This window comes from Camellia sinensis, unplaced genomic scaffold (assembly GCF_055761805.1).
Source record: "Camellia sinensis isolate YWXY unplaced genomic scaffold, ASM5576180v1 Unanchor10, whole genome shotgun sequence".
NCBI lineage: Eukaryota > Viridiplantae > Streptophyta > Magnoliopsida > Ericales > Theaceae > Camellia > Camellia sinensis.
In genome coordinates this window covers 5,151,458-5,172,505 of record NW_028128988.1, presented here as the reverse complement: position 1 = coordinate 5,172,505, position 21,048 = coordinate 5,151,458, and the positions used below count along the sequence as shown (strand labels likewise).

Sequence of the window (21,048 nt, the reverse complement as noted above, 5' to 3'; positions counted from 1 at the left end):
CACTTTGTTAGTTTTGCATATAGTTTCTGTTCTCTCAAGGTCTGTAAAACAATTCTCAAATGATGTTCATGTTCCTTCTTACTCTTGGAATAAATCAAGATATCATCTATAAAAACAACCACAAATTTGTCGAGGAATGGTTTGAAAATTCTGTTCATAAGATCCATAAATGTAGTAAGCACATTAGTAACTCCAAAAGGCATAACAAGAAATTCATAATGTCCGTACCTTGTTCGGGAGGCAGTCTTTTCAATGTCCTCTACTTTGACTTTCAATTGGTGATATCCGAATCTGAGGTTAATTTTGGAAAAGACCAGAGCGCCTTGTAATTGGTCAAATAAATCATTAACATGAGGCAATGGGTACTTATTTTTCACTGTCACCTTATTCAGTTCACAATAGTCAATACAAAGCCTTAATGAACCATCCTTCTTTTTCACAAATAAAACTGGAGCGCCCCACGGTGATGTACTAGGCCTAATAAAAAAAATTTCCAACAATTCCTATAACTGGATTTTTAATTCTTTCAATTCTGTAGGTGCCATTCTGTATAGAGCTTTGGAAATTGGTTGTGTACCCGGTAACACCTCAATGGTGAACTCAATCTCCCTATCAATCAAATCCCCTGGCAAATCATCTAGAAACACATCTGGGAATTCTCTGACTATTGGAATACTGTCCACATTAGCTTTAGCATCAGTAGGCACGGTCAATACACAACATAAATACCCTTTACACCCCTTTTTAATCAATTTAAATGCTTTCATAGATGCAATTAAGTATGGGGGAGGTACAATATCAACTCTGTTAAACACAAATTCAGGCAACCCAGGTGGACGAAAAATAACTTGCTTCGTTACACAGTCAATGGAGGCATGATGTTTTGTTAACCAATCCATTCTCAAGATTACATCAAAATGATCAAGGTTCAAGGGTAGCAAATCAACATACAAAAGTACATCCCCGATAACAATCTCACATGCAGGATACACATAAGCACAAGTCATAGATCCCCTAGCAGGTGAAGATACAGCTAACAAATAGTTCATGGATTCCAGTGGTCTATTTAATTTTCGTGAGAAAGCATGCGAGACAAATGAATGTGTAGACCCCGAATCAATCAGAATATAAGCATTTTAAGCACAAATTGAGAGTATACCTGACACAACTGCCTCGGTATTCTGCACATCTCCTGGTACAAGTGCAAACACTCGGCCTTGCCTCACAGGTTCCTTTCCAGTAACTTTGGGATTGGGTTTTGGTGTAACAGTTGATGCTGCGGCACTGGCTGTGGGTCTACTAGTGCCTTGTGATGTGAGAAGGCAATCTTTGACCACGTGGCCCACCTTGCCACACCTATAACATGCCTCAGAAATTTTGTAGCAAACCCCTTTATATCTTTTGCCACACTCTGAACAAGGTGGCATAGAATTGTTTCCCTGACTAGAGCTACTTGTCGACCCTGTGTTTTGCTTTTTATTCAATGAGTTGTTCCGACCCTTTCTGAAATTAAAATTTTGTCTTTTGCCCCGCCATTCAGTCACTGGTGCCTTAGTCTGTTTCAATGCTACAACATTTGCCTCGGCTATAATTGCTTGGTCCAGAACATCCACATACTTAAGTAATTTCAAGACATTGATTTGATCGAGTATTTCCACATTGAGCCCACCTTCAAACTTTCTGGCCTTTTTATAATCAGTATCCACCATATGTGGTGCATATCGGGTGAGTTCAGTGAACTTAGATTCATATTCAACTACTAACATGGTACCCTACTTCAGTTGTTCAAATTCAGTTACCTTGCGGTCTCGGACACACTAGGAGAAATACTTCTCATAAAAGGCTTCTTTAAACTGAGTCCAGGTCATAGCATTGTTTGTTTCGCGAATAAGCCCCCACTACCGTCTGGCCTCTTCTTGTAAAGTAAAAGTAGCCAGTAACACCTTATGTGCTTCTAAACACGTAAATACTTCAAACAGTTTCTCGGTTTCTAGGACCCATGCTTCGGCCTTCAATGGCTCAAGACCTCCCTGGAATGTCGGTGGTTTTATCTTGTTAAACTTCTATGTCAAGGCAATCACATCATCATTGGTGTTTAGTTCTGGCTGCACTGGTTGTGGAGGAGGAGGTGAGGGCTATTGGTTTTGTTGTTGTCTTAGAGCCTCAATCAACAGTTCAACCATTCTTTCCAACCTTGTCATTCTTGCTTCAGATTATTCAGATTCATCGGCATTTCTTGTATTCTCCATTTCACTATATGCAATACGGTAATAATAAACATAGAAAAATTGCTTACTTATGCACATTAGCACATACATACATATCACGACCACACACACTTTCGTATGCTCATGCAATGCCCTAATTACTTTTTAGGACATCGTATAGCTCATTTGGACACGTGTGTGTGGTATAACTCGTGCTCTGATACCACTCTGTCACGACCCAAACCCGCCCATGTAGATTTAGCATCGTAACCGGCCAGTAATCCTTGATTACCGAAGGTCTGTTTAACAGTAATGATAGTAATGCAATGTAAAGGGGCTAGCGGAAGCCAATCAGTAATAGTTTATATCGTCTAATGAGCTGTGAAAACCTGAATGGGAAAACTTTTGGACATAACCACATTCATAGCCATATATACATACATACCAAAAACACATATATGAAGTAGCATACAGGTTAGGGACCTAATCCCCTCACCATAACTATACAATCAGAAGCCTTAGATATTCAGTACATTAACAGAGACAAAAAGAGTGAATCTGAAACACCCCAAAACAGCCTTGACTCGTATAGGTTCGGAACCTCGATATGAGGCACATTGGTTGGCTTGACAAAACATGAGTCTAAGTCGGCGCCTTTAGCTCTGGTCCGGTGCTTGGCCACCTACATATATATAAACTGTGAGCTAAAGCCCAGTGAATAACAAATGTGTAAAGGGGTTAAGAATGAATGTCCTTTCTGTAATTAAAACAGTCATTTGCATCAGTAGATCAATTATTCAATCAGTGCCTCATATTTCATATCATGTCAGTCATTTAGGGATCATAGCAGTCATACGTGGTACATCCAATAGCAAAATAGTACAGTAGGTCTTAAAGACCGAACAGTCATTTGATGGCCATCAATACAGTAATGGTTGTTCCAAGGATAAGAACTGACAGAGATCTCTGTAACAGTAGCAGTAACAGTAACAGTAGCAATAGCAGTAAGAATAACAGTCAGTTGCTATGGATGCCATGAGTACAGTTCATAAAATAGGACAAACATTCATTCAGTAAACAATATCATTCGGAAAGCAGTACAGTTAATCATTTCGAAAATAATTATAATTTAACATAGCTTTATAACATTATTACTCACAGATTACTGGGCTATAGGCAGGCTAATCAGCGCCCTTGGGTGCCAAACTTATACAGTTGCAAAACGAACACACATTAATTACACACCCGGAATTAATAACTTAGCCCCTTGCTTGCTTTGGTGTGGTTCTAAATCATTATCCTCATTATGATGCCTTAAACATGGCCTAGGAATACCTAGGATGGAATGAGAATACAAAAATGTACTTAAAAACTTGCTGAAAACAGGGATCTCGCTGGAGCATGGCTTCCTTCACTCGAGCGGACATACAGAATGTGCTTGGTCGCTCGAGCGTAGACTCCTTCGCTCGAGCGATCTGCAAAAATGTGAAAAGTACTGGTTGTTGAAAATCTCTGCTCGATGCTCACTCGAGCGTGAGACACAGTTCTTTACTCGAGCGCAAGTCTTGTAGCTCGAGCATGCTTCTGCACACGCAAAAATTCTGAGAGCTTGCAATTTACGCTCGAGCCAGCATTCCGTTGCTCGAGCGAAAGTCTAAAAACAAAGGTGGTCGCTCGAGCGTGGAATCCCTCGCTCGAGTGAGGAAGCCAAATTCTGGGTTTTTCAGATTTGCTCCCAAAGCTCAAACCATAGATTTAATATGCCAAAACTCATCCTTTTGCGCCAAAATTCTGGAAAACACTTAAAGACTCATAACACAACATGATTTAAAGACTATTTCATAAAATTAAAGCCCAAAGGTATGCCAATTACATCAAATTTCAACTAAAACTTTATGATAGATTGAAAGACATGACATGCATGAGTTCTCATGAACTCCAAAACTTTAAAGTATGATCACATGCAAGATTCAACTAAAAAACATGGTAAATTTCTAAGGTACAACCATAATATGAACATGCATGTGGAAATTTTTATGAAAACAAATCTCAAAATTCAATGATAAGGACATGCTTGCATGGGTTAACTTAGCTTCCTCAAATTCTTGCTCAACACTCCCATTAATTTGCCTATTTAATTTGTGTTCAAGGACTAGGTGGCTCAATTTCAAGGTTAAAAGGTCGGGCTCTTACCTAGGCTACTCAATCAAGCTTCACTTAAGCAAAATTCTTGAGCAATAAACAATTCTTCAAGCTTTCCTCTTCAATTCTTCTAAATTTCAAGCCAAAATCAAATTTCCTCCTACTCTCCTCTTTCTCCCTCACGATTTTGCAAGATGATGGAGGCTAAAGGTGTGACAATATATGGAGAAATCAAACAAATGGCCTTGTAAGGGCCTATCAATGGCAAATATGTAAATAGCTCAAGCTAAAGTAATTTAACATGATTTATTCTAACTTAATTGTTCCAAATCGAATTTTAATTAAACCTACCATAAAATTCTATAAATCCTAATTAGCATATAACACAAGTCAATTTTTGAATCGGTTGCTGATAAGGCTTTCAATTCGCAATTTGAAAATTAAAACGTGAACAGATCATTCTATATCAAATAGATAGAGATGCAATTAAAACAACACACTCACATAATCAATTTGGGATTTCATCTTAATTATTTACTTAGCATGCTTAATCATGAATTAATGCTAAACATAGGTCAGGGTTGTCACAATATCCTTGGTCAGGGTTTTTAACATAGATGCATTTGTCACATTCGTTTATCTTAAACCCATTAGTAAGCATTGCATGATCAAATTTTTCATGCCATTATTTAGGTGCTTGTTTTAATCCATAAAGGGATTTGACAAGCCGACAAACTTTCTTTTCTTGCCTCGGTACTACAAACCCTTCAGGTTGCTCCATATAAATCTCTTCATTTAGATCACCGTTTAAGAAAGCTGTCTTAACATCCATTTGATGTATTTTTAATTTAAACAACGCTGCTATGGCAATAAGCATGCGAATGGATGTTATTCTTGTCACAGGGAAACATGTGTCAAAATAGTCCAGACCTTCCTTTTGTCTGTAACCTTTAACTACAAGTCTTGCTTTATACTTGTCAATTGAACCATCTGCTTTCATTTTTCTCTTGAATATCCATTTATATCCAAGAGGTTTAGAACCTGGTGGAAGATTTACCAATTCCCAAGTATGATTTTGCATAATGGATTCAATTTCATTATTAACAGCCTCTTTCCACAAAGGTGCTTCAGGACCTGTCATTGCTACCTTAAAGCTTTGAGGTTAATTTTCTAACGGGTATGTTAGGAAATCCAGACCAAAGGATTTTGATGTTCTCGCTCTCTTACGTCGTCTTGGGTCGTCATCAGTTAAATCCTGTTAGTCGAGACCATTACTAGTTTCTTGTGTTTGATTGTCATTAGTCTCTTGACTTTGTGTACAGTCATAAGTTCTTTTCTGTGAACTTAATTCCTGTCCTTTCTTGTAAGGAAAGACATGTTCAAAAAACACAGCATTTCCTAACTCTATGATAGTGTTCACATTTATATTAGGTATTCCTGATTTAAAAGTCAGAAACCGATATGCACTACTATTCTGAGCATAACCAACAAACACACAATCTATTGTTCTTGGTCCAATCTTAGTCTTTTTAGGAACATGAACTTCAACTTTTGCCAAACACCCCCCCACTTTTAAGTATTTGTAGGAAGGTGGTTGACCTTTCCACAATTCATAAGGAGTGCTGTTAGTTTTTTTATGGGGTATTCTGTTAAGAACATAATTAGCAGACAATATTGCTTCCTCCCACAAGTTCTGAGGTAAGCCTGAACTTAGTAACATGGCATTCATCATTTCTTTTAGGGTTCTATTCTTCCTTTTAGCAATTCCATTTTGCTGTGGAGAATAGGGTGTTGTAGTTTGGTGAATAATGCCATGTTGTGCACAAAATTCATTTAATGGTGCATCATATTCACCACCCCTATCTCTTCTAACCATTTTAATGGTTTTTCCAAGTTGATTTTCAACTTCTGTTTTGTAGAGTTTAAACATTTCTAAGGCTTCATCTTTACTTTTAAGTAAATAAACATAACAATATTTTGTGCAATCATCGATAAATGTTATGAAATACTTTTTGCCTCCTCTAGTTTGAACAAATTCAAGATCACATACATCTGTATGAATTAATTCTAGAGGTTTGGTTTTCCTTTCAACCGATTTAAATGGAGCCTTAGTTAGTTTCGCTTCTATCAATTTCAAACTTTGGTATATAATCTAAACCAATTAATTTACGCAAAGTATCAAAATTTACATGTCCTAATCTACCATGCCATAAATTCGACTCAAGAATATAAGCAAAAGATGTGTTATTCTTATTCATAGCAACTTTTGGTACAATTGTCATTACATTTAATTTGAAGAGGCCATCACTCATGTATCCCTTACCAACATACATATCACTCTTTGATAATACAAATTTATCAGACTCAAATACAAGCCTAAAACCATTTTTACTTAACAAAGAGCCAGAAATCAAATTCTTTCGGACGTCAGGTGCATGCGGTACGTTGTTGAGGGTCAGTTCTTTCCTTGATGTCATCTTCAAGATCACTTTTCCTTGTCCAGCCACAGTAGAAGTTGAAGAATTTCCCATGAAAAGTTGTTCACCATTTGCAGCCTCATTGTAGGTAGTGAACATCTTCTTGTCCGCACATATGTGACGAGTTGCTCCAGTGTCAACCCACCACTCCTTGGAATTTCCAACCAAATTAGCCTCAGACACCACAGCAGAGATGTTGATGTCATTCACCCCGTCAGAGATGTAATCTAGTTTAGTTACATTGGCCTGATTGGTAGTCTTCTTGCTTGTACTTCCGTGATCCTTCTTAGGGCGGCGGCGGCAGTCAAAAGCTCGATATCCTGTCTTGCCACAGTTATAGCATTTTCCTTTGAACTTCTTGTTGCCATTGTTGTCGCCTTGTTTAGAACCATCTCCAGTAAACTTCCTCTTTTTGTTATGTGGTTTGTGAACTTGTTTAACCACATTAGCCTTGGACTCAATGAGATTTTTCCCATTCCTCTTTTCAGCCTTTCGGTTATCTTCCTCAATTCTCAATCTTACAATCAATTCATCCATGGTCATCTCCTTGCGTTTATGTTTTAAATAATTTTTGAAATCTTTCCAAGCCGGTGGTAACTTTTCCACTAGAGCAGCGACTTGGAAAGACTCGCTAAGAGACATACCTTCTGAATGAATATCAGGCAAAATTATTTGAAAATTTTGAACTTGAGAAATTACCGTTTGGGAGTCTATCATAACAAAGTCCAGAAATTTACCGACAACAAATTTCTTCGTGCCGGCAACCTCTGTCTTGTATTTCTTCTCCAAAGAATCCCACAATTCTTTTGCTGACTTCAGAGGGCTGTAAACATTATACACCATGTTGTCAAGGCCATTGAGGATGTAGTTTTTGCATAGAAAATTTGAATGTTTCCAAGCATCTACAGCGGCAACAACTTACCGATCACTTTCACCCTCTTTAAGTGTTAGAGCCTCTTTATGGAGAAACCGGGTCAAATTTAGAGTTATAAGATAGAACAGTATCTTCTACTGCCATCTCTTAAACTCAGTACCGTTAAATTTTTCTGATTTTTCTCCATGATTTATCGATACTTAAACATGGTTCTGAATAGGGACCGGTGTTGGTGTAACAATTGGAGTACCACTTCCAGTTGCAATTTCAGTTGCAGTAGCCATAATATCTGATTACAAAAATCAAAAAAATAAACCACAAATTAATTTTCTAGTTACTAAAACCAAAAAATAAATTATAACACAAAATAAATTTTATTTTCCTTGTTACTAAAACCAAAAAAATAAAATACCACAATAATTTTCTGTAACACCAAATAATATTCTGTAATTGTTAATGACACCAGTATATTACTAGTTGTTGTCAAAAAAAAAAATAGACAGTATATTACTACTATCTGTCAAATAGCTTATAAATATTATTTGTATTTTCCAACCAGAATATTACTTTGTAAAAACACAGAAAATTAAATACAATAAAGATACAAAAATTATTCTGTCTTAAGATTGTTGGACAATCTTTACTGTACTTAAATAAATTAATTATGTTTGGGCACTAAACGACAAACAGAATACAAAAGGAAAATAAGAAAGGATTGAGAATGTTTGATTACAAAAATCAAACCAATAAATAAAATAAATAAATAAATAAATAAAAACAGATTTTTATTTTGTTACAAAAACAAAATCAAAAAATCTGATTTAAATAAATAAAAATAAAACAGGAAAAGTATTAACTTACTTGATTAATTTTTCCGAATAATAATCTGATCAAGTCCAGTGTTAGACACTGTGTCCTTAAGACAGATTCGTCATCTCCACGGTAGTTTCAGAATGTGGACGCCTATCTCCCAGGATGAAATGATCAACAACGAATAAATGCAGCACTACAATTTATTCGTACAACGAACACGCAAAGTGTTTACACTATTTCTCACAAAAAACTAATGCAGCAATATGAAGAGAATAATAGCATAATTATTTGGACGAAATTCTTGAATGAAACATCAAATAAGGGCTACCTATTTATAGATGGATTGGTGGCTGCTGGTTTTGAATTAAACAGGTGCAAACCTGTTTGAACAGGTACTGAACCTGTTGGGTTTTGAATTGGACAAATAACCGAATCTGTTTGAATTTAAAAATTAAATAGATTTGAAATTTGTTCGGGTGGAATAGATTCGGTTTGGATAGAATTTTTTAGAGAGGTGCATTATAAAATTTGAATTTAATTTCAAACCAGAATTTTGAAATAAAAATGGACAGAATTTTATTTCAAAATAAATAAAATAAACTTAAATGTTTTTGGCCCAAAAAGATTAGTATTGGGCCAGACAAGCCCAACCCAACCTTACACCACACACTCGTACCGAGCCCCCCTGGATGGACGGCGGCGCGTGGTGATTTTTGGGTCCAATAGGTCTAGCCCATTTTGCCCATAACCTCCCTCTCTACAAAACTTGGGTACCCCTTCGGGCACACCCCAAGTTCCAATCCCATGCCTTATATACTCACTCAAAACTTCCCACCAAATCAGTGTGGGACAAGCCGTTTTTCTACCTTTAAGGATATTCTACCAAAACTCCATTTTCATGGAGCACACGTTGGCTTTAATTTCCTATTCACTCGATAATGGTTTTGAGCAACTAAATATACCACATGAATCACAACGTGGCATAGAACGCGTTACCACTTTGACCCGCGAAAATCGCCGCATGAGTCCTACCTAAATATTAGACCAAAGTTTAATAAAAATTCTATTTTTACCTAAAATTTTCAAACCATTTCTAACACTTTCAACATTTTCCTTTCTCTCTCACAAGTGCAATTTGTCATGTGTGTTTTCATTCTTTTTGCTCACCAACTTGTGAGTTGACCGAAAATAAATAGAAAATTCCAATGAATGTTTTGCGATAAAATAGCTCTTGCCAAATTTAACTCATTAATCTATAAAGTTCACTCGCAGAAAAAAAAGTCTACAAATAAGGTGTCGTTTGCCAAAATTTATAGTTTATTATTATTTTTTGTTACGAGAAACAATAAATACATTTATGTTTATTTTCAGTAAAAACAAAAACAAAAAATATGTTTGATATATTAGTATTTAATAATTTTATTTTGAAAACAAGTGAAAATATAAACTACGGGACGTGATTGTCGACGGTTAGAGATGGTGACCAAATGTGGTTGTTAGCAATGAGAAATAAAGGCTAGAGGTGGTTATTGAACATAAGAAGTGGTTGGAGATGATGGTCGGTCAGCCGCCTAAAGTTGTAATTGAAAGTGATTTTCAATAAAAAGTGATGACCAAAGATCATTGTCCTAAAGTTGTAATTGACAGTGGTTTTCAATAAAAAGTGATGACCATAGATCGTTATCGCCAGTAAGAGATAGTTTGCGGTGATGGAAGGTAATTAGTTGTTGAGGGACGTGGTTGGCCGCATTACTATAAAATCATAAATAAATCACAGATTTTAAGTGTAATGTATATTATTTAATCACGAATTTTTTATTTTGCCAAAGTATGATCTTTGAGAGTGATTATTGAAGGCCATTTTTTATCACACTTTTTGACTGTCATTAAAAGATAATTCCATCACGTGTTTTAACAGTGATAATAAATAATTAGATAACAGATTTTAAGTGTGATTAATAATCAATAAAACTTGAGATTAAACTTAAATAATTTATGCTTAATAATAATGAGATAAGATCACAATTATATATATATTTTTTTACATCACAGCTAGTATGTGTAATAAAAAAAAGGTTCAACCATAAAATGTGACTATCAACTAGAGTGTATAAATAGTGATTAAAATTTGAACAGAATTAATATCTAAAATATAATCAATATTATTTGTACAAAAATTTCCCTTAAATCACAACATTGACCACATATAAATAACTAATTACCTCGTATATTTCATAAACGAAACTTGAATGTCAGAAAAATATATACAATGGAAATTAAGTAATAAAAGGTTTTTTACCATGATTACACAATAAAAATCTCATTAAAAAAAAAAAACCTCTAGGAAAACTCCAAGTTCTTGAATATTCAATCTTCTTTGACCATATTTTTCATCTCTCCAAGCAATTTTTGACCTGAATAATGAAAATACAAATTAGTTCACAAGTCGCTAGAAACATAGAAATAAACTTACTCATTTGTTAAAAATTAAAGAAAACAAAAAATTAAAAGAAAAAAAAAATCTAAAAAGTTTATAGGATTAATCAGAGTTTGAATTAATCAACCAGACTGAAATTAAATGCAGGGGTAACATCATCCAGATACATCAACTGGATAGGTAAGGAAAAAAATAAAATTCCTGATAAGTGGTCTAAGAACAAAGAAGAGATTAAAATGGAGAGAGAGCTGAGCAATACACTATACAAGAGAGGGATACTTTAGTGTTTTGTTGACATGTCAAGCATTTTCCAGGAAAAAGAGTATCACAGAATCACATTACTCTCTTAATCAAGATGTAACACGATTTAGAGTCTCTAAAGAACGGCCCTTGGAGTTGGGGCCAACCAAATAATTCAAACTCCATAATGTGAAAAATGGAGAAAGGGTAATTCATATAAAAATGAATTAGGGTTCAGATTAGTGATGAAAGAGCACGAACGTAGTGCTTGGCCAATCCCAAAATAATACAAAAGCCTCAACTTCAATATACTAAAATTTCATTGCTTTAGCTGGCAATAACAGATGATTTTGTCCATAGTTAGTGCTTAAGTTGATGATAAAACTTAACCATTTCCATTAAATAAATAATAAATAGAACAAAAACTAAGGTTATTAAAAATCAATACCAATTGAAGAAACTGAGCAGCTAAAAATAAAAACCTTATGCTTGACAAGGGTAAAGGGTCATGAACTTTAGAAGATGAAAAGGTGGTTCATTGATCTCAGAACATGGTGCTATATATGAAGGAATAAATCATAAGAGGAAGGAATGAATCACAGTGGGGATGAGATTTCAATTCAGAAGTTACTTGTAACTTTGACATAAGACCCAGTTATGTTTGCCATTTTCAGAGTGTTGTACTACAATTATTACCTCCTCTCTGAAAAGAAAAAAATAAATAAAACAAATATACTATGATTAGTATAAACAATCTCTAAAACATTATGACTAAGCAAGAAGCTGACCAACATTTAAATCAAAAATGAAAAGAAATCAACATGAAGAACGAGCACATGAGATTGTTAGATAATGTCTCAATGTGACCACATAATTAAATGTGGTGTTATCATTTATAAAAAGCTACAATTTAAGTGATTCAATTTAGTTAATAGGCTTAAGGGTATATGTGTTATGGACCTAATGTGTAGATACTAGTTGTATAATTTCTATTTCTATGAGGGACAGAAATAGAAATTAAAACATATTGGTTAAGTTGGTTTTCATTACCTTTCAGTTTTAAAACCAATAATGGTTAATTTATTGGTTTTCATTACCTTTCAGTTATGAAACCAATAATGGTTAATTTATTGGTTTTCATTACCTTTCAGTTATGAAAACCAATTACAACCTTTAAAAGGTTATGGTCCCTATTCCTTCCTAAGGTGGAAAATAAGAACACTGTTTGTTTTTCTAAATCCTCTCAAGGAGAAACATAAGGCACCAAAGGGAAAGGATTAGAAGGCAATAACATAGTCAATATCAAAGGTTTTATTGACAATCAGACGCTTCCGTTTAACCGTTCATCGATGGATTCAGGTATGTCATTTTGTCTTGTTTTCTTGATGATATACACGGCAGATGATCCGAAACATGAAGTTTCATGTTCTGGAATTTATGCTTACAAGTGGTATCAGAGCGGTTATATCATGTGTATTATCAGAATAGATATGCTTTTATTCATCCTATTTAGTTTCTTGGAATCAGATTCTGTTTTTTGTATTTCTGTTTTTCCCTCTGCTGCAAATTCTGTTTTGTTTTCTGGAAATGGAACATAATTCGGATGGGCAGTTCATTTTTCAAATGGTGAACATCATGTTTTTATATATATATGTATATAATTAGGATTGCTGCAGATTATATAACATATACGGGGTAACAAATTTAGAAATCTTTAAATTTAATGTAATTTCATACAACGTCTACGGAAATTTAATTTTCTAATGTTCTAAATATAAGTCAATTCAAACAAGATGTCACAAAAGTGATCTCTCTTGTCTAGATTGTTTTATATGGAATGTTTTGAAATTCATGTCTGTGTATCTCATGCGGGTATTTATCGGTCCAAAGACATGATTAAGACTTGGCAGAATTACACACACATTTTGTTGTGATAAACATGTGCCAATTGTCAAGGAAACCTAATGTGAATAATAAATCCATCAAAAGATAGATTTGTTATTTGACATAACTTATTGTCAATGTTTTATCATTACAACAAGAATACCACTTACAGTTAATATCACTACCCAAAGGCTTGGTATTAATGTTGTGCTAGGTATCTTGAGATGTTGTCATTAAATTAATTTATTTAGAGATTATCTGTTTGGTAACTTAATGTGAGTATAATTGTTTATTCCTTTTATTTTCTTTTCGATTCAGCTTTAATGTCGACTACTTCAATCTCTGCCAACATGAACAATGTTCCAATGTTAAATGGAACAAACTTTAAGGACTGGAAAGAGAACATATTGATTGTTCTCGGCTGCATGGACATAGACTTGGCATTAAGGATGCCAAAACCGAATGCTCTCACTACACAAAGTACTCCTGAGGAAACTGTGTACTTGAAAAGTGGGATCGTTCTAACAGGCTAAGTCTTATGATCATGAAGCGTGGGATTCCAGAAGTTTTTCGGGGTGCAATAACAGAGGATGTTACCGTTGCCGGTGAATTTCTTTTAGAAATTCAAAAGCGTTTTGCTAAAAACGATAAGGCTGAAACAAGCACACTTTTAGCAAGCTTGATTTCAATAAAGTATAAAGGCAAGGGTAATGTTCGCGAGTACATCATGGAAATGTCTCATCTTGCTTCAAAACTTAAGGCACTAAAGCTCGACCTATCTGATGATTTGCTCGTGCATTTAGTTCTCATCTCTCTTCCTGCACAATTTAACCAATTTAAGGTCAGTTATAACTGCCAGAAGGAGAAATGGACTCTCAATGAGCTCATTTCATTTTGTGTGCAAGAGCAAGAGAGATTAAAGCAAGAAAGGACTGAAAGTGCTCATCTAGCAAGCACCTCCAAGCATATGGGCAAAAGAACGCATAAGGGAAAGGAAGTTGCTATTCCTCAGGGTCCGGAACCAAAGAAGCAGAAAACGCAGGATGGTTGTTTCTTTTGTGGCAAGCCCGGACACAGAAAGAAGGATTGTGCCAAATACGTCGCCTGGCGTATAAAGAAAGGTCCATTTCATGTTTTGGTCTGTTCTGAAATAAATTTAGCTTCAGTACCAAGAAACACTTGGTGGGTAGATTCTGGTGCTACTACTCACATATGTGTTTCTATGCAGGGTTGCCTGAACTACCGAAAGCCAACTGATGCTGAAAGATACATCTTTGTGGGTGATGGCAAGTCAATAGAAGTGCAGGCAATAGCGCACTTTAGATTATTACTGAAAACTGGTTATTATTTGGATTTATTAGACACTTTTGTTGTACCGTCCTTTAGACGGAATTTAATTTCTGTTTTTGTATTGGACAAATTGGGATATTATTGTTCTTTTGGAAATATGAAGTTTAGTATGTCTATTAATTCCAATGTTATTGGTACTGGTTTACTTAATGTGTTTGATAATCTATATTTGCTCGAAACTATTGCATCTTATAATGCAACCTTGCACGTGGAATCACGAGGTACAAAGCGTAAATTAACTAAGGAAAATTCAGCCTCATTATGGCACAAACGCCTAGGTCACATCTCTAAATCTAGAGTTGAGCGCCTTGTGTCTGATGGAATTTTGGACTCTCTTGATTTTTCAGATTTTGATGTCTATGTTGAGTGTATCAAGGGAAAACAGACCAAAATAAAGAAATATGGTGCCCATAGGACTACAGATGTCTTAGAACTAATTCATACGGACATTTGTGGCCCATTCCCTATGGCGTCTTGGAATGGTCAACAATATTTTATCACATTCATAGACGATTATTCCAGATATGGGTATCTATTTCTTATCCATGAGAAATCACAGTCTTTGGACGTATTCAAAAGATTTAAGGCCGAAGTTGAGTTACAACTCAACAAACGGATTAAAAGTGTCAGGTCTGACCGTGGTGGTGAATACTATGGCAGATATGATGGATCAGGGGAACAACGTCCATGACCGTTTGCAAAATACCTGGAGGAATGTGGAATCGTCCCACAATACACCATGCCAGGATCACCTAGCATGAATGGTGTATCTGAGAGACGAAACCGGACTCTTAAGGATATGGTAAGAAGTATGATCAGTCATTCTACTTTACCAGAGTCCCTTTGGGGTGAGGCTCTAAAGACAGCAACTTATATCTTAAATCGGGTGCCAACTAAAGCAGCTGCAAAAACACCTTATGAGCTTTGGGTTGGGCGAAAGCCTAGTCTAAAACATTTGCATGTGTGGGGGTGTCCTGCTGAGGCGAGGCCTTATAAACCTCATGAACGAAAATTGGACTCTAAAACCATTAGCAGCTACTTTATTGGCTATGCCGAACGATCACGGGGTTACAAGTTTTATGATCCCACAAATAGGTCAATATTTGAGACGGGAATTGCAACATTTTTTGAGGATGTTGAGTTTGGGGGGAGAAATCCAGTTAGAGACATTGTCTTTGAGGAGGAAGCAGGAGTAATCCCACTTCCTACTACTACTTTTGACCAATCACAGGTTCCTATACCTGTCATTGCTCGAGAAGTAATTTTGAATCCTCAACCAGACAATGTTATTCAATATAATATAGTTCAAACCCCCATTCAAGATGAGGTAATTGTTCCTGAGGAACAAACTCTACAACCTCAACCTCAAGAATCTGTGCCATTAAGGCGATCCACCAGAGAAAGGAGATTTGCATTTTCAGATGATTATATTGTATATCTCCAGGAACATGAGGTAGAAAATGGAATGTCGAAAGATGATCCAATCAACTTTCGTCAAGCCATGGAAAGTTCCAACTCTCATAAGTGGATAGAAGCCATGAATGAAGAATATAAGTCTATGCAAGACAATAAAGTTTGGGAACTTGTCTCATTACCAGTTGGTGCGAAGCCCGTAGGTTGTAAATGGATATTTAAAACCAAAAGGGATTCAAATGGTAATGTGGAGAGGTATAAGGCACGTCTTGTAGCCAAAGGCTTTACTCAAAAAGAAGGAATTGACTTTAAAGAAACTTTCTCTCCAGTTTCTTCGAAAGATTCTTTTAGGACAATTATGGCACTTGTTGCATATTTTGATCTTGAGTTGCATCAGATGGATGTCAAAACAGCTTTTCTTAATGGTGACATTAAAGAAACAATTTATATGGTGCAGCCAGAAACTTTGTGTCAGGAGACCCAAAGAATATGGTTTGCAAATTGACTAAATCCATCTATGGACTCAAACAAGCTTCTCGTCAGTGGTACTTCAAATTTCATCAAGTTCTCACTTCGTATGGTTTTGAAACTAACGTTGTTGGTAAACACATATTTTTGGTTTTATATGTTGACGACATATTGCTTGCCACAAACGATATAACCTTATTGCATGACACCAAGAGATTTCTATCTAAGAATTTTGAAATGAAAGATCTTGGTGATGCTTCCTTTGTATTAGGAATCGAAATACTCCGAGATCGTTCTCGGGGTATTCTGGGATTATCACAAAGGAGCTATATCGAAAAAATACTCATTAGATTTGGCATGTAAAATTGTAAATCAGGTGAAACCCCGGTTGCTAAGGGAGACAAGTTTAGTCTCAGCCAATGCCCGAAGAACAGTCTTGAAATTCAAGAAATGCAGAAGATTCCTTATGCCTCAGCTGTAGGGAGTCTAATGTATGCTCAAGTATGTACGCGTCCGGATATTGCGTTTATAGTTGGCATGTTAGGCAGATATTTAAGTAATCCTGGCATGGATCATTGGAAAGCAGTCAAGCGTGTTATGCGATATTTACAGAGAACAAAGGAATATATGCTCACATATAGGAGATCGGATAAGTTAGAGGTCATTGGATATTCCGACTCCGATTTTGCTGGATGCCAAGACAGTAGGAAATCCACATCAGGCTATATTTATCTGTTAGCTGGCGGAGCAATTTCTTGGAGGTCTGCAAAGCAGACGCTCATAGCTTCATCCACCATGGCTGCAGAGTTTGTAGCATGTTATGAGGCATCAAACCAAGGGATATGGCTGCGGAATTTTGTCACTGGGTTGCGTATTTTGGAAGGCACTGAAAGACCACTTAAGATATATTGTGACAATAAGTCTGCAGTTTTATATTCCAATAACAACAGGAGCTCGACAAAATCAAAGCATATTGATATCAAGTTCCTAGTTGTAAAAGAAAGAGTGCAGAGTGGACAGATTTCCATAGAGCACATTGGGACAAACTCCATGATAGCGGATCCACTTACGAAGAAACTACCACCCAAGGTCTTTCATGAGCACACTGCTCATATAGGTGTTGTTCTATTTAAGAACATTCTGGTTTAGTGGGAGTTTGTATTTATATTACTGCTTTATGTCAGCCTTGAGTTTTATCTATGTAATTAGATTAATTTCTGCAGAAATGAAGTATTCAGTTTATTACGCTCTGTTACGTATTGTGAAGTATTGATCTCAATAAAGTTAAATAGGACCAGTTGGAAATAGGCATGTATGGATCACATCACATGTAATTTCCATGCTACGCATCCATGATTGATCTATGTCATTTAGCTATATTTGTATACGTGACCATTGGTGGGTCGAGTTACGATTGATGTAACGAAGACCGCTTTGATCTTATATTAATATAGTTAATGGACAAGATTGTTTGGATACCCTCAAGTTATGATAACAAATTTCTGAGCTCACTAAAGTTAAGCACATTTTTCAAGATACATATGTGGTCCAGTGGGAGATTGTTAGATAATGTCTCAATGGGACCACATAATTAAATGTGGTGTTATCATTTATAAAAAGCCTACAATTTAAGTGATTCAATTTAGTTAATAGGCTTAAGGGTATATGTGTTATAGACCTAATGTGTAGATACTAGTTGTATAATTTCTATTTCTATGAAGGGCAGAAATAGAAATTAAAACATATTGGTTAAAGTTGGTTTTTATTACCTTTCAGTTTTAAAACCAATAATGGTTAATTTATTGGTTTTCATTACCTTTCAGTTTTAAAACCAATAATGGTTAATTTATTGGTTTTCATTACCTTTAAGTTATGAAACCAATAATGGTTAATTTATTGGTTTTCATTACCTTTTAGTTATGAAAACCAATTACAACCTTTAAAAGGTTATGGTCCCTATTCCTTCCTAAGGTGGAAAATAAGAACACTGTTTGTTTTTCTAAATCCTCTCAAGGAGAAACATAAGGCACCAAAGGGAAAGGATTAGAAGGCAATAACATAGTCAATATCAAAGGTTTTATTGACAATCAGACGCTTCCGTTTAACCGTTCATCGATGGATTCAGGTATGTCATTTTGTCTTGTTTTCTTGATGATATACATGGTAGATGATCCGAAACATGAAGTTTCATGTTCTGAAATTTATGCTTACAGAGATTGCCATATACATAGGAAATTTTATGTGTATATATATACACACAGCTACACAAAGTCACAAACATCTAGTAGTAGGCAAGCACTTTGTAAAGTTCTTCTAGATAAACTATATTTGCATTCAAAAAGCCACCTATAATTGGAGACCTAAAAGAAGGGACAACAAAGCAAAATGGATCAAAGGTCAACAAGATTTGAGTCAACTTGCTTGGCTAATAATGCAAAGATATATTATAATTATAGGCAGCTTCCATGCATGTAGTTAATTGTTGGTTAGTGCGTTTAAGCCATGGGATACCTGGTTTATTAGGTATGCTAGTGAATGCTCTTGGCGAACTGACGCTTGTAAAAAAAAGACTTCAACTCAAGCTATTCAATTTCCTTCTTGGAATTTTGTTTCTCCTGTAGAACAAAAAATGATGTCATTAATGAGCACTTGAACAAGTTAATGGATGACAACAAAGCAAATGACCATAAGAACTTTGCTTGTTTACAGCCCTATAACATGAGCACTAGGCAGGCCAATGAATGAAGCATTCACAATCCAAAAAAATATTCATCAACAACATCAAGTTTCAAAGCTTGAATAAGAATTGGCTAGAACATCTAAAGAATGAGAAACAGATAAAACTATCTAAAGTCAGTTACAAAAGAAGTGGCAATTCCTATCATTGGTAGAGAGACACAGACTGGAATAGCATACCTAGATCTTCCAGAGCTACTGCTTCAACTGATTATTTAGCTCTCCCTGCTGAGCTGCACATGCTCTAAAGTCTTAGAAACACCAAAGGTTAAGTGCACGTCTGTGTATCCAACCCAAATTGCCATGTAACAGATAGCAGCGCACAACCCAAAAAGCTGCAGAAGTTAGTTTCAAAAACCAGAACACATGACAAACACAAATTACTGAAATAAAAAAGGAGCAGAAAAAATGAGAACCACAAATAACCTTAGCTAAAGAATCTATAAGTTCAGAGCATCCCCATGAACTATGAAAGGTCATATCGCTACCCGAAATTAAAAAGGCAATGACACTAACCTACATGCCTATAAATATAGACACCTAGATTATGCACTCGCATAATGAGATTAAATTATTAGAAAGTTAAAGCACCTAGAACTAATGATGCCTGAGCGCTCGACTTTCAGAAAATTAAAAGCTCAAGTCACAAGTCACATTTGAAATATATGTAAATACTCAATTTATGGTGTACATCAGCCTACCTTGATACATGTTTATTCACTAACAAGAACTTTACCTTCTTATATGAACTAAACATTTCAGAAAATAATAAAACTCAAATAAAATACTGTACATTGAAACATATGTAAACACTCTAGTCAAACAAATCATAAACCTACCAAATTTAGCATTGTCATCAGTTATGGTGTACATCAGCCTACATTGATACATGTTTATTCACTTGTTGTAAGAGCTTTACCACTCAATCTAAAGCAAGATTAGAAATTAGAAAATATTTTATATAAAAACAAGATTGGAAGGAATTGTGATTAAAAGTATATAGGGTAAATTAAACTGACCTCTCCTGAGGTTTTTTCAATAAATACATGGATTTTTTCTATAATTTTAATAATTACAGTAATTTTTTTCTATTTTACTTGACATTCTTCAAATTTTTGTTTTTTGTTAAATTGGAAATGGTGTTACTTTTTATACAGTAAATGACTTTATTGTCTTTTTTATTTAAAATATTAACAAATGTTTTTTGGATTGGAGGACAGGTTTGAAAGAAACAAACAGTGTTTGAAACAGTATTTTTAGATTTATTTTTTAAAAATATTAAAAAATGTTTAAAAAATTTTATTTTTTATTTTAAATATATAGTTTTTATTTAAATATTTTATTTTATTTTGTAAATATTTTAATTTTTTTAATTTTAATATTTTAAACTCAAAATATAACTTCACACTCAAATCGTAACCAAACACATAACTCAAAACTCATTTTAAAAATTATTTTCAAACCTCATAACCAAACACATAACTCGAAACTCCACATTATTTTCAAAACTCTACACTCAAATCATAACCAAACACATAACAAAAAAATTAAAATATTTAAAAATATATTTATAAAATAAAATAAAACTATATATTTAAAATAAAAATTATATATTTAAAATAAAATTTTTAATATTTTTAATATTTAAAAAATATATTTACCATAAGTTTGTATTTTTTTTTAAGTTTGTGTTTGGTTATGAGTTTTGAAAATAATTTTTTAATTGAGTTTTGAGTTGTGTATTTAATTGGAAAGACTATGAGTTTTGAAAAGATTTTTGAAAGTTTTTAATTGGAATTGTGATTCTAAAAGAGAACCAAACATGTTTCTAAAAAAATCTTTTTTAGGAACATGTTTTTATTCAAAACGCAATTCAAAAATTATTTTCAAAACTCATAACCAAACACAAACTTAAAACTCAATTCAAAATTGTTTTCAAAACTCAAAACCAAACTTTTTCCAAAACTTTATTTTAATTTTTTTTTAAAAAAATATTTTATTTTATTT

The 21,048-nt window shown here is 34.6% G+C and overlaps 1 long non-coding RNA gene across 1 annotated transcript; it reads right to left on the bottom strand.

Annotated features, from left to right (window-relative positions):
- Positions 1-10,720: 10,720 nt before the first annotated feature.
- LOC145814456 (uncharacterized) lies at positions 10,721-19,958 on the bottom strand. Its single transcript, XR_014357813.1, has 3 exons — positions 19,222-19,958; positions 18,817-18,920; positions 10,721-10,927 (listed from the first exon to the last, which is right to left on the bottom strand). It is a non-coding gene; the product is annotated as an uncharacterized LOC145814456 (long non-coding RNA).
- Between the last annotated feature and the right edge of the window lie 1,090 nt (positions 19,959-21,048).